Consider the following 14,566-nt stretch of genomic DNA (forward strand, 5'->3'; position numbering starts at 1 on the left):
AAAGGTTCAGTGGCAATAAGAAGTAGAGCTGAAATTCCAGCAAAACACAGTTCAACTTCAAAACCTATATGTTTTTGGTGTGGGTAGGGCTGTAATCTACCCACCTGATCTTCATGACCCATTCAAATTCTTACCAGCAAGCTGGGAATTTATAGCTAGAGCTTTCTTGTTTCTCCTAACTTTCTATGGTTCTAACTATGAACCTTCTAGAAAGGTTATCTGATTGTCTTTCCATTCCTACCCTGGGTGTGGATGAGGCCCCCCTAAAGTTTTGCCCTACTGTTACCTGTTTCTTGATGTTGTAGGGTTTCTATTGCTCTCTTATTCTGCTACTTGGAATTTAATCATCATTTGAATCTTTATCAGGGAGAACCTGGAATGATTACACAAATGCAGATTTCTGAGCCCCTTTGTATAACTGTAGAAGAATCTTCAAGAGACAATTTTGGTTCATTTGGTCGGCAAACCACATTTTGAGGAACACAGCACTGATAGTCCCTATTATCTTCAGTGCTCCAATATTGGAATCTCATGCACAATGCAGATCACATGCTGTTTTGAATTTCTTATTACTGACAACCTAGAGAACAGGTTCAAGTTTATCAGGGGGACAAACTCTTCAGAAATACTGCATTTCATACTATGCCACTTACTAATATTTCATCATCTAATCAATTAAAACTTACAATAATATTTCCACAGATTTTCCAGGCAGTGCATAGAAAACAGGAATAGTTTATGATTGCTTACAAGTAAAAATCAGGTGCACCCCAAAGATGAGATTAAATGGATGGGGGATAACTAGCATGAAATGTTCAATGACAGTACAGAATATATTTTCACTGTATATTTTAATATGTTAGCAATATCACATCATCTGCTGGTGATGAAACTACAGTTGATGTTTTTCCCAATGTTGCCTAATTTTTCTGTAATAAAGATGTAGTATGTATGTGATTTGTTTTAAGAAAACATATCCTACACGTTTTGGGAAAAATTGTGGGTGTCAGTGAGGACTCAATGCTGCATTCAGCATTCTTGCAATATTTAAACAATCATCATCATCATCACCATCACCATCATCATCCCTCTAAATCTCACAACAAAGCTCTCAATTAACCAGAAGCTTCATGGATGATTTGAGTTATTTCACAATGAATTTGGGTACTTGCTCCAAAGCTGTGATTTAATAACCTTTTAGTTAATAATTCTGACATGGAGTAAAGACAATACTGAAAAGCACTGAGGAGGTAAGAGACAGAAGGGCAAGAAAGCACAAAGGCTAAGCTATTTTCAAAGAGAAACTAAAGAAAAGGTATTAAAGGGATGGGGCTATAAGATGACAAGAACTGAAGAGACAGCATCTAGAACTTAGAGGGGAGGAAAACAATTTTTTTTTCTAAAGGGACTAAAAATTAACCAAGTAGATTGCAATTCCAGATAAGAAACGTCCTCCTCCTATAGAAAAGTGTTAAAAATTACAATGTGCAGCAAGAAGAAAGTAATATCCTTTCTTAAAACATGTTCAAATAACCCTCAGCCTCCCCAGTACCTGTGTAGGATGCATGTGCATCTAGGGTAATGGTGCTGGAAGACAACTTGGGAGTTTGATGCTAAACCCAATTTGTAATTTTCACCAAGCCTCCCAGGTGAAAAGCTGGGAAAAACCTGGCTTCAGATGTTAAAATAGGTCTCTTTGCACAAAAATTATTAGGCTCCTTTGAGTTACCAGGATCACAGACTAGGGAGAGAGGCTAAATTTAGATTATTTTCCTTAAGGAATAGGCAGGCACCTGCCAAGATGCATGTTCATCATCCATAGAGAATTAATAGAAACTACTGAATCTCCATATTTTGGCAGAAAAGTAACATGCTCAGGCTCAAACTCTGGATTGTTAGGATAAGATATCAATAATACAAATATGTATTTTACCCAAAAAGATTGCCAGGTCACATTAAGAGCCTACTAACAAATGTGGTCAAATTTAGAAAAGTAGGGAGAGAAAATAAACAATTTAAATAATTTCATCCTGTATAGGCAAGTTTGTCTTTCTTCCTAAAATTAAAGGTTTTTTGTTTTTTTTTTTTTCTAATTAAAAACAGCATGGCCATTCATAGGAAAGCTACATGGAAGAAAAAGATAAACCGATTTATAGTCACCTCCACAACCCACTAATTTTATGTGATAGGGAGAGCCAGACCAACTACTTCTATCATTTTGTTCAGATTTTTCTAGCATGGACACACACAAACATACAAGATGGCCTTGAACTCAAAATCCTCCTGAATCAACCTCCCAAGGAAGAGTTTTACATGCACACACCCACACATGTTTTTTCTCATTGTAGTAGAATTTTTTCATAATAAGTGTAAGCAGATAGATGATCAATTCATTATGATCCCTGTTAATAAGTATTTGGTTTGAAATTTTTCATTATTATAAATGGTATTATGGGAAACATCTACTCTTATCTATTCCCAATCCATGACCCACAAAGCTTTAGGAAGAATCTTATAGGAATAGAAATCTTATTTTATCTTTTTAATTTGTTTGTTTAAAGGCCATTCATGGAATTCCGTTACCATTAGAATTAGGCTCACACTTCTTTCCATGGCCTAAAAGATTAGAATGTTTCCTGTATCTTCACTACCATCTAAACCCACCATGCCCACTGATGCTGATCTTTATTTGTTCCTCAAATGTGCCATGTTATTTTTCGCCTTGGGGCTTTTTACACATGCTCTTTCAACTGCTTAGAAAGCTCTTTGCCTTGAGAGGTTGATTCAGGAGGATTTTAAGTTCAAGGCCAGCTTCAGCAATTTAGCCAGGCTCTGTCCCCCCAAAAAAGAACTGGGGATATAGCTCAATGATAAAGTATCCCTGGGGTCAGTCCCCAGTACCATAAAGAAAGAAAGCTCTTCATCCAGAGCTGTCTTTAATCTCTCAGTGTTCACCTTTTCATCTTTCTCCTCAGGTTCAACCTTCTATCTGCTTTGGGGATCTTTGTTTCTGTCTCCATTCTTCATCTTTATGCCCCAGTTATAACTTCCTATGTAAAACAAGGTATTAGGTCTTAACTATTCCCTTCAGCATCTGCCTTAAGGCTTCACCTACTTATATAAAGAAGTTCTAAGTAAAAACAATTCTTTCTCTAAGAATTCTCATGATGTTAAAATCAATTTTTCACCTACATGAATATCCATTCTCCTAGTCTCCTAGACCCTAAAGGTACCTCCCTTGCTGCCTCCCCATGCCTCTCATCAAGTGGCATGTGATATCACTGACAAGTTCTATACAAAATATCTCTCCATGCCCAGACTCTGGAGCAGACTCTTCTGGTTATTGCCAAGAATATTCAATAACTCTCTGCTGGGTTCTACTCCTGTGCTTTCCTTCTCCACCTTACTCATCAGACCATGGTTGCCCTTCTCACTCCAGATCATAAGACTCCTTCTAAGATATAATAAATTTACACATTCATTCATAATTTTGAGAATTTCTGATGTGCAAGGCAGAGATAAAAATTTAAATAAAGCCTCTCCATGAATGGATATTCATGCAGGTGAAGTGTGCAGGGCAAAATACTGAAGTGCCTGGCTATGGTTTTACTTAACTGGAGTATCAACTACTTTGCCTATCATTGGAACTCCCCCTAATGCAGCAGGAGCTTGCCTGTGTTCTATTTGCCTTGAATTTCCTTTCTGTTATACTGTTCCACACACTTCAGTTACAACGAAGTCATCATTTGCTGAAAAACTCTTAAATTCAATCTCTGTCCTTTCCATTCTGGCTGGCACTGCCCCCTCCTTTTGATGACACTGCACAGTCCTTTCTCCAGTGCTTTGTAAATCTAACTCCTGCAGCCTTCCAGAAAGCCACTTCCTTCCTCCCATCTTTCAGCAAATGTAACCAATATCCCTGTCAATTTGTGTTTATAGTAGAACACTTACCCAGCCCTCGTTCTAGAATAGGCACTTGTACATCTGTACCGTTATTCAATTTTGCATCTCTAAAAGTGTCTTTCACATAACAGACACTCAATACATGCTGGAGTGAACATAAAAAGCACGCAAGGCAAGAACATCATTTTCAGCTCATAATCAGTTTGCTAACATTAAAGGAGCCTGCAAAGGGATCTGGATCGACTGTGAGTATAAAATCAGCTAGAGAGACTAAATAATACACTGCTGAATGATGAATGGATAGTAAAAAAAAAATAAGAGATGAAATAAAATACTTAGAGGTAAATAAGAACACTTATACAACTTATCAAAATCTTTGGGACACTATTAATGGAGTATTAAGAGGAAAGTTCATTGCATTGAGCTCATTCATTAAAAGAATAGAAAGTCAATGAATAAATGACCTGACATTACATTCCAAAGCCCTAGAAAAAGAGGAATCAATAAATACTGAAAGCAGTAGAAGACAAAAAGTAATTAAAATTAGAGCTGAAATCAAAGAAATTGAAACAGAAGAAACAATTCAAAAAACTGACAAAACAGAAAGTTGTTGTTTTGAAAAAAATAAATAAAACTGATAAACCCCTAGCAATGCAAACAAAGAGAAAGAAAAAGAAAACTCAAATTACTAAAATTTGTGATGAAATAGGAAACATCATGACAGATATTATTGAAATACAAAAGATAATCAGAAATTATTTTGAAAAGTTATACTCCAATAAAATAGAAAGTCTCAAATATTTGACACATTTCTAGAGACATATGACCTACCCAAACTGAATCAGGAGGACATACACAATTTCTAGTAATGAAATAGAAGACACCATGGGGGATAGTAGAGGATAGGAAAGGTAGCAGAATACAACAGTCACTAGTATGGCATTATGTAGAAATGCGAATGTGTAACCGATGTGATTCTGCAATCTGTATTTGGGGTAAAAATGGGAGTTCATAACTCACTTGAAACTAATGTTTGAAATATGATATGTCAAGAGCTTTGTAAGGTTTTGAACAACCAATAAAAAAAAAAGAAATATAAGACACCATCAAAAGTCTACCAATAAAGAAAAGCCCAGGACTAGATGGATTCTCAGCTGAGTTCTACAAGACCTTCAATGAAGAATTAACACCAATACTTCTCAAATTATTCCAAGAAGAAAAGGAGGGAACTCTTCCAAACTCATTCTTTGATATTAGTATCATCCTGATATAACAAAACCAGACAAAGACACATCAAGGAAAAAAAATTTCAGACCAATATCTCTAATGAACAGAGATGTCAAATTTTTCAATAAAATTCTGACTAATTGCATACAAAAACATATTTAAAAAACAGTGCCCCACAATCAAGTGGAGTTCATCCCAGGGATGCAATGTTGGTTCAACATTTGGAATCAATAAATGTAATTCATCACATCAATAGACTTAAAGATAAGAATCATATTATCATGCCAATAAATGCAGAAAAATCATTTGACAAAATACAGCACAACATTCTAGAACTAGTAAATGATTTCAGCAAAGTAGCAGGATATAAAATCAATACCCACAAATCAAATGCATAAATAGACATAAATGATGAATCTACTGAAAGAGAAATTACGAAGTTAGAAATTACTACCCCATTCACAATAGCCTCAAAAAATAAAATAATTGGGAATCAATCTAATAAAAGTGGTGAAAGACCTCTACAATGAAAAATACAGAACACTAAAGAAAAAAATTAAAGACCCTAGAAGATGGGAAGATCTCCCATGCTCCTGGAAAAGCAAAATTAGTATCTTCAAAATGGCCATACTACAAAAAGCACTATACAAATTTAATGCAATTCCTGTTGAAATACCAATGATATTCTTCATAGTAATAGAAAAAACAATCACGAAATTCATTTGGGAAACTAAGAGATTCAAATAGCCAAAGCAATCCTTACCAAGAAGAGTGAAGCAAGAGGCATCACAATGCCAGACCTTAAACTATACTACAGAGCAATAGTAACAAGAACAGCATGGTGTTGGCACCAAAAGAAATGTGTAGACCAATCATACAGAATAGAAGACACAGAGACAAACGCACATAATACAGTTATCTCATACTAGACAAAGACGCCAAAAACATTTATTGGAGAAAAGACAGCCTCTTCAACAAATGGTGCTGGGAAAACTGGAAATCCACATGTAACAAAATGAAATACAACCCCTATCTCTCACTCTGTACAAAACTTAATTCAAAGTGGATCAAAGACATAGGCACTAGAACAGAGACCTGTGCCTAACAGAAGAAAAAAATAGGCCCAGATCTTCACCATATCCTCTTAAGAACTGACTTCCTTCACAAGACTCCTAAAGCACAAGAAGTAGAATCAAGAATCAATAAACAGGATGGGTTCAAACTAAAAACTTTTTTACAGCAAAGGAAACTATCAATATGAATAGAGCATACAGACTGGAAAAAAATCTTTACCAAGGAACCTCAGATATAGCATTAATCTCTAGGAAAAAAATCTTAACACCAATAAATAAATAAATAAATGAAAATAACCCAATCAATAAATGGGCTAAGGAATTGAACAGACACTTCACAGAAGAAAAAATACAACTGATCAACAAATATATGAAAAAATGTCCAACATCTCTAGCATTTAGAGAAATGCAAATCAAAACTACACTGAGATTCCATCTCACTCCATTCAGAATGGCAATCATCAAGAATACAAGCAACAATAAATGTTGGTGAGGATGTAGGGAAAAAATACACTCATACACTGCTGTTGGGACTGTAAATTGGTGCAGCCAGTATTGAAATCAGTATGGGTATGGAGATTCTTCAGAAAACTTGAAATGGAGCCACCATTTGACCCAGCTATCCCACTCCTTGGTTTATATCCAAAGGACTTAAAATCAGCATACTACAGTGATGCAGCCACATCAATGTTTATAGTAACTCACATTAGCCAAGCTATAAAAACAACCTAGGTGCCCTTCAACAGATGAATGGATAAGGAAAGGTGGCATATATATGCAATGGAGTATTACTCAGCCTTAAAGAAGAATGGAATTATAGCATTTGCAGGTAAATGGATGGAGCTAGAGAATATCATGCTAAGTGAAATAAGTCAATCCCTAAAAAACAAGGTTGATTTTTTTTTCTGATATGAGAATGCTAATTCACAATGGGGGCAGGGAGACTAGAGGTACTTTGCACTAGGCAGAGGGATGTGAAGGGACAGGAGGGGTAATGGGGGTTGGAAAGATAGTAGAATAAATCAGACATTATTACCCTATATGCATACATGACTACACGACCAGTGTAGTCATGTATAACCAGAAGAATCAGACGTTATACATTTAAGCATGATGTGTAAAAATGTATTATACTGTCATTTATAACTAATAAGAACAAATAAAAAAATAAGAGTTTAAAAAAATCAGAGAAGGTCACATTCACATAAAAGTTTGCTAATTCCTCTAATTAAACCAATCACCTAGAAAGTGTTCTTTCAGCTTCCCTACACTGTCCAGGCAATTACTCTAAAGAAAGTCTTCAACCTTCTCTACTTCCCATCATATCAACCACTATATTTAGAGAGAGGAAGTAAGACAATATATAAGAATCCCAAATCATACTTTTATCCTTTTAACCACAGGTAAAAAAAAAAAAAACATGGCCATCTGTGGGATCTAGTATAGGCAGGCACACTTTGATTGTCTACTCAGTCCCACAAATGGATGGCAGGACCCTATTGCAGTGCTCATGGGCACTTTCATCAAAGCAGACTCATCACAATGACTGAAACAAGGACAGAGGCACAACATGGAAAGTACAATGTATTGCTCCTGCAGGAAGGGTAGATGAGAGGCAGCATAAAAACTGCACTGCATGGAAAGAAGAATATTGCAATGTGGAGGACCTAAACATATAATGACTAATGCAATAATAATATACATTAGAATTCTAGACAATGTGCTGAGTGTTTTATTTGAATGATTCCATTTAATTTCCAAGACAACTTCAAAAGTGGTGGTGATGATGGAAATAGTAATGCTTAGTGGTGGGGGTACTCCCTTCTAGGCGAAAAAAAAAAAAAAAAACAAAACACTCCTCAAGTAAACTATGAAGCTACTCAGAATGGGCTAGAATTCAAATCTATAAAGTGTGACAGCAGAGCTATCATCTCAACCTGGTTCCTGGTACCTTGTGTATTGTGTGGCTCTGAATTAGAAGGGGGTAAATTATTTATACTTACAAAGGATATTGGCCTGACAAAAAACTAAACACTTGATACTCCAACTGAGAAACAAATATTCATGACAGTGAGAAATTCATTTGGGGGATTTCTGCTATGAGCTTTTAGGTCATTATTGTGATTGTGCTCCTCCAAAAGGTTGGAGTTTCTTTAGGCCATCACTAAAATCCTTTTTAATAATGTATAAAAAATCCCTCTAATTTGTGACCTGAGGAATATGCAGTTAGAGACATTCTAAGCAGTACCCCAATTATGAGCATTCCTAAAGGTCCCAGAAGGTGTAAGTGTGAGATCCAAGACTGGCACAAGGTGACACACTCTACAAGAGGTAAGCATGGACGTTTGGCTGAGGGAATGTTAAGTGAATGTTACAATAACCCTACATTTCAAAAAAACTACTCTGTGCCCCATTAGTATTATGAGTAACACTGTGAATCACCCACCTATTCCCAAATTAATATAGGACAGAAAATTGTAAGACATATATGGACAAGAGTCAATACAACCAGAAGTAGACACAGCAAGGCACAGCACAGCAGGGTTTCCACCACATTGATAGTTATTTCTCTATATAGTTCATGTGCTTTGAAATTCTATTGACTTTACATATTTAAAAATATTCTATCAAAGGGGTCCATAAGCTTTACAAGACCACCAAATGGAACCAAGGCACCACAAATCATGAGAATTCCTGGCAATGGAACAGCTTTAAATCAGTAAAGCCAGCTTGGAATGCCAAGCTGTAACCTTTGCCAATGACAATCATTCCCCCTCAGGGTAATTAGGATCCAGGGAACAGTCTGATCTGCCGACCAGAATACAACCACCACGAGTAGAGTTATCCTTGTTGGTATTCAAAAGACAGAGACCACATGAATTAATTGATGCTGAACACCCTGAAACAGAGTGAAATAAAAGTCTACTCATATAAATCAGAACTTTCCTAATACAGGTGAAACAAGTAATTATTCCAAATTAAAGCATCCTAATAATTTTAGTCTTTTTTGATTAGTTCTTCCAAATGTTTCAAAATAATTACCTATTCCCTCAATATATGGAAATAAAAAAGAACATCAAGGATTGGATGGCTGCTGAGAGAGTGAGGCATGCCAACACTCACATATGAACAGAAATAGAAGAAAACCCAGCTAATCTGTCATCATTCCCATCCAGACTGGGGCAAAATAATATAACATGGCTAAATCACAATGGAAAGAATTCCAAAGGTAATTTACATGTTCTGGGGAATGCATTTCAACACTGGAGTACCTGTGAATTTGTCTGACATTCTCAGATTTAACGTCATAATAAATTTACACACACATACACACACACACAGCCACACAGAGGCAAGTACCACTTATTAAAAGAAATTAAGAAAACAATACTTTCCCTCCGTGTTATGGTTTAGATATTAGGTGACTCCCAAAGGCTCATGTGTGAAACAATGCAAGAAATTTAGAGTGAAATGATTGGGTTATGAGAGTCTTCAACTAATCTACTGCAACAATCCACTGACAGGGATTATCCATAGTCAGGTAAGGTGTGGTTGGAGGAGGTGGGTGCCTGGGGATGTGCCTTTAGGGTTTATATTTTATCCCTGGTGAGGAGAGCTTGCTCTCTCTCTGCTTCCTGGTGGCCATGGCTTTCCTCCACCACACACTTCTGCCATGGTGTTGTGCCTCATCTCAGTTACCAAAGAATGGAGTCAGCTGTCTACGGACTGAGACCACTGAAACTGTGAGCCCCCAAATACACTTTTCCTCCTCTAATTGCTCTTGTCAGGTCTTTTGGTTGCAGCAGTAAAAAAGCTGACTAAAACACTCCATGACTCTTTCCTCAGTAATTTTGACTTTTGATTTAAAATTAAAGTAAGAAATTTCATATAAAATCTGAGTTCCCCAATAGTAACTTTAGATTAGCAATGAAGTTAGAAACACAAATAACAAATACAAGCACAAATTGATCAAATTATAAGAATTTAATATTTAAAATATTACATTTTATGATATTTGTTTGAAATGGAGATATCACGAGAAAGTGCATTCCAATTGATAACACAGTGTGTTTCTATAAATTGGAAATAAATCAGAAATTCCTAGGCCCATGATGAAAGTTTGAAATGGGCAAGTGTGATTACCTCCCACTATTCCACCAGCAAGTCCTGTGTCTTTCAGGGTTTGTGGACACCTGACCAGTAATTTATTTATTTATTTTTAATTTTTTATTAGTTATTGGTGGACCTTTTTTTCATTTATTTTTTTATATGTGATGATGAGAATCAAACCCAGTGCCTTACACATGCTAGGCAAGCGCTTTACACTGAGCCACAACCCCAGCCCCATGACCAGTAATTTATAATAGTAGACTAATGTTCTAAGTTTTATTGTTTTAGAAGTTAGATTTGCACTGAGAAGTAAAGTGAATATTAAAAATCTAATAAGTAATTATTTTTCAGTAATATTGATTTTATTCACATTTCATGAATGTGTTCTATGCTTTGTTAACAAAAATATATAGTTTTAAATCTAAAAGTGAATTATGCAGTTTTGAAATATTGATTAAAAAAACAATCTTTCCCACAAGCTTGTTACAAGGCTCAGTTAGAGGGGATGGGCAATATTTTGTATAACATTGAGGTTTACTTGATGTTTTGTTTCCCCTCTTTTTTTAAAGAACAATGATTATTCTTCCCACCAAACTGGGAACAAAAATCATAGAACAACAACAACAAAAACAACAAGGTCAAAACCCAGCCAAACAAACAAAACTAAAAGTAAAAACATCCCAGATTGTCTTGGAGTTGTAACAGGCAGGTTACTGTCTGAAGTTTTCAAAATCTTTGGCTTCCATATTGATGTTACCATGCTAAAAAAACTAAAAGGGGCACAAAGAGAAGAACAAAGATTTACCTATTAGGATCCTCATAGTTCTTGAATCTTTCTTTCTACCTATTTTAATTGGTTTACTGACTTATTATTGAAAGGATCTAACGAATGTTCTGAAAAAGCATGAGTTAAACATGAAATATTAAGGTGACAATGTTATGTTATCATAGTATATATCATAAATTATGTGCAAATTATCAAAATTTTTTAAATAATTTGATCATTTTCTTAAAAATAGATAATCTCAGCCAATTATCAAGAAATGAAAAAAGTGCAATTAACAATGTGCCACTAATATATTCAATACTAGTATAGATTTTATGGTACAATTAGTAATTCAATGACTTTAATGAAAGTTCTCTAGACAAAAAACCAATTTACTTCAAAACAATTTTAAGCTGCTACCACAAAGTATGATTTGATCCTTTGGATATAATAAAACCAGAGAACATACAATTGAAAATTGTTTTTAGTTTTATTAACAAATCATGTATAGTTTCTTTTAATTAATAGCTAAAGATTTTGTCATGCTTCTTAATATTAAAAAAGTAGTATAACTGGAATTCAGTTTGCAAAAAGGTCATTCTGAAACCTGATTTCTTCTTCATATTTGGTGTTTGAGAATTCTAGGGCTGTCATATTTTAAAAAGGAGCAGATAAATGTTTGAAGTATTCATATTTGAAGAAAATACAGTAATATATGAAACCACAAAAGAACACTCCAAATCATTTTTTCCTAAGGTTTAATTACAAATTTTAAATGACGATTGTAATGCCAATCCAAGTTTTCACTTATTTGCAATACACAAAATATTTTTTATAACTTGCAGGTGAAATATTCCTTTAACCACAGTGTTTTTACCCTTATTTATGCTCTCTTTTAAATATTTTTCCCCCTTGAGTCTTTTTTTCTTCAACAGTTTAACACGTTCACTTCTGGTTCAGCTATAGAGCAATTTTAGAACAATAATGTTTCAACTTGCAAGGAAGAACATCCTTCTTGAGTTGGTAGAACTTCACCAGCTGGATTAGATCCATAAATCTAGTGTGGCCATCATCTAGCATGTGGAACATTTCACCATCATCTTCCACCTGCAATAGGAAAAGCAACAAGCTGGTAAAGAGGGTAAAGAATCCAGAAGGATGATGGTTGTTCCACTGCAAGCTATGTCGTCATGCCAAAATTGGCAAGTTTATAAAACTAAGGACAGTGCAGAGAACAGCATGGCATGCCCACTTCTTTAATTTCACTTACATTGAAAAGAAGTATCATATGATCCTTGGATAAGAAACATGCCTCCACTTTCTCTGCATCTAATTCTCCCAGAGTTCTGTTTAGTTAGGATAGTTTAACAATTTTGAGTCAATGAACAGAGAGAAATCTGTACTATTCAGTGTAAAAGTAGACAGGAGATTTTAATGCTTCCATGTGCAGAAATTAATTTCTATTTCTAAACATTGTCTACTTAATGCCTCAGTATATTAAAAATGACTAGTCATATATTTTTTTCAGCAAATTCATTCTGAAGCAATAAAATATTATGCTAATGGAATGTCAGTTGACTTTTTTTGTTTTGTGGTGAAGTCTTCTAACATTAAAAGCTCATACTTGCTGGGGACACTGATCAAATAATGAAAGAAGCAGGGTTGGTACTCTATATGGCCTCTGGATGATTTTAAAAAGAGGCAATTCAAAGGAAAGCATTAGTAATTTAAATAAGACCTTCCTGAAAGTAGATTGAATCTGTTTTACTCTGCCTGATTCCAATGTGCACGTCACATATGTACATATGTGCACATGCTGACACACAATAGCAGAAGCAAAAAAACAAAAAAAAACAAAAAACCAAAAACAAAAACCCAAAGCAAGTTGTGCCAGCCAAAATCAGAGTCACGGATATTTTAAACATGTTCCCAGGATTATTTAAATCCACCAATTTCACAGTTCCTGTGTTTCTATACAAATAATTTAAAACAAATGAACTACTAACAATAATAGCAAAAAATGTCTTTGAGAGAAGAGAAGAGAAAAGGTTTTAAAATAATGTTTTTTAAAGGAATGGTTAGAACTCAGAAAAAAGAATCTTCAGTGGCCTTTTAACAATAGGTGTCATAGGGTCTATACAATATTGCTAAATCTTATTTCGTGGAAAAAAGATAAATTTATTTTTTTCAATTCCTGTATTTCTTATATTAATTCAGGCTCATAAAACCATTTCTGCCAAACTTAACTCTGGTTGAAGCACAAGCACCTAACATTATATTTAATAAAAGGAACAATAGAAAAACAAAGTTTCCAAAAGCTTATGCATTAAGATCATATACAATATACGAATGTGAAATCACAAATTACTTAGTGGTATAATTTGAAAGTGTTTTATTTTTTGTCCATGACTCATTGACAGGATGAAAGTTTTGGGGTTACTCTGACTACCCCTTACCAAGAAAACTATAAAAAGAGAGAGGAAGAGTTTCAATATGTTACTACATTTACTCACAGATTTCATAGAAACATAGCATGTAACAAACCCAGGATGTGTACTCATAAAAGCTGTAGCTGGGATCTCCTTAACTGTGTATTCAGTGGGTATGATTATTCAACGTGGTGAATGATAGGTTACAACATAATCTCATACTACAAAACTGTCATCAGTGCTAATGTAATTTTAATATGATAAATACACAGTCTATTTGTGACATTGTTTGCTTACAATACCCAGCAAAACATTTCGTTGGCATCAACAATTTATGTTGTCCTATTTCCACTGGGAAATTGGGTATTCCCATGTAACTACCAGAAAGAATAAGGGATGAGATCGAATAAGGGATGAGTGTGTGTGTGTGTGTGTGTGTGTGTGTGTGTAAGACATAATGATTTAGAGTAAAATCATTTTTACCCCCTTTTCTACACTTGGTCTGCTTTCTTCTTTTGATTCTGGCTTCTACTGTTACACAACAGAAAATAAGAAATGCTATATCCTTAAAATCCATCTTTAAAATTGTTTATTAAATGTTTAAGTAAAAATGTTTCAAGTTAAAAAAATATACCCAACGTGCACTTTAACCTTGAAGAATGCAGTGGGAAAGCCTCTATTAATGTCAGGTTACAAAAAGAAGACGTGGTCTAATGGTCTCAGAGAAAAAGGCTGCCGGGTATGGATTCTTATTTACTGTCAATTCAGTGAAAAGCCAGTTTGTATTAATTACTGGCAAAAACACTGTGTAAGTGGTCCCCACTGGTAACTTCAATACTAATCTCACTGTGCCTGGGCAAAGAGGCAGCCAAATCTGAGGCATCACAGATGTCTAATGAAATTATCCATTTTATTTGTGAGACTCTGACATTACATCATTGGGAGACAGGACAAAGGGCATTTCACGGAAGAATTAAGCAGTAAGTCTTCCTCCTCTCAAGCAGATCACCACTACCACCTGGTGGACCACCTGACACCTTCACAACTTTCCAAAGGAA

General features: G+C 35.0%; 1 pseudogene; it reads right to left on the minus strand.

Annotated features, from left to right (window-relative positions):
- Window positions 1-12,039: 12,039 nt before the first annotated feature.
- LOC144252626 (growth factor receptor-bound protein 14-like) overlaps window positions 12,040-14,566 on the minus strand; it is a 51,660-nt pseudogene continuing 49,133 nt past the window's right edge.

The sequence above is a fragment of the Urocitellus parryii genome, unplaced genomic scaffold (genome assembly GCF_045843805.1).
Source record: "Urocitellus parryii isolate mUroPar1 unplaced genomic scaffold, mUroPar1.hap1 Scaffold_49, whole genome shotgun sequence".
In the NCBI taxonomy this organism is placed as follows: domain Eukaryota; kingdom Metazoa; phylum Chordata; class Mammalia; order Rodentia; family Sciuridae; genus Urocitellus; species Urocitellus parryii.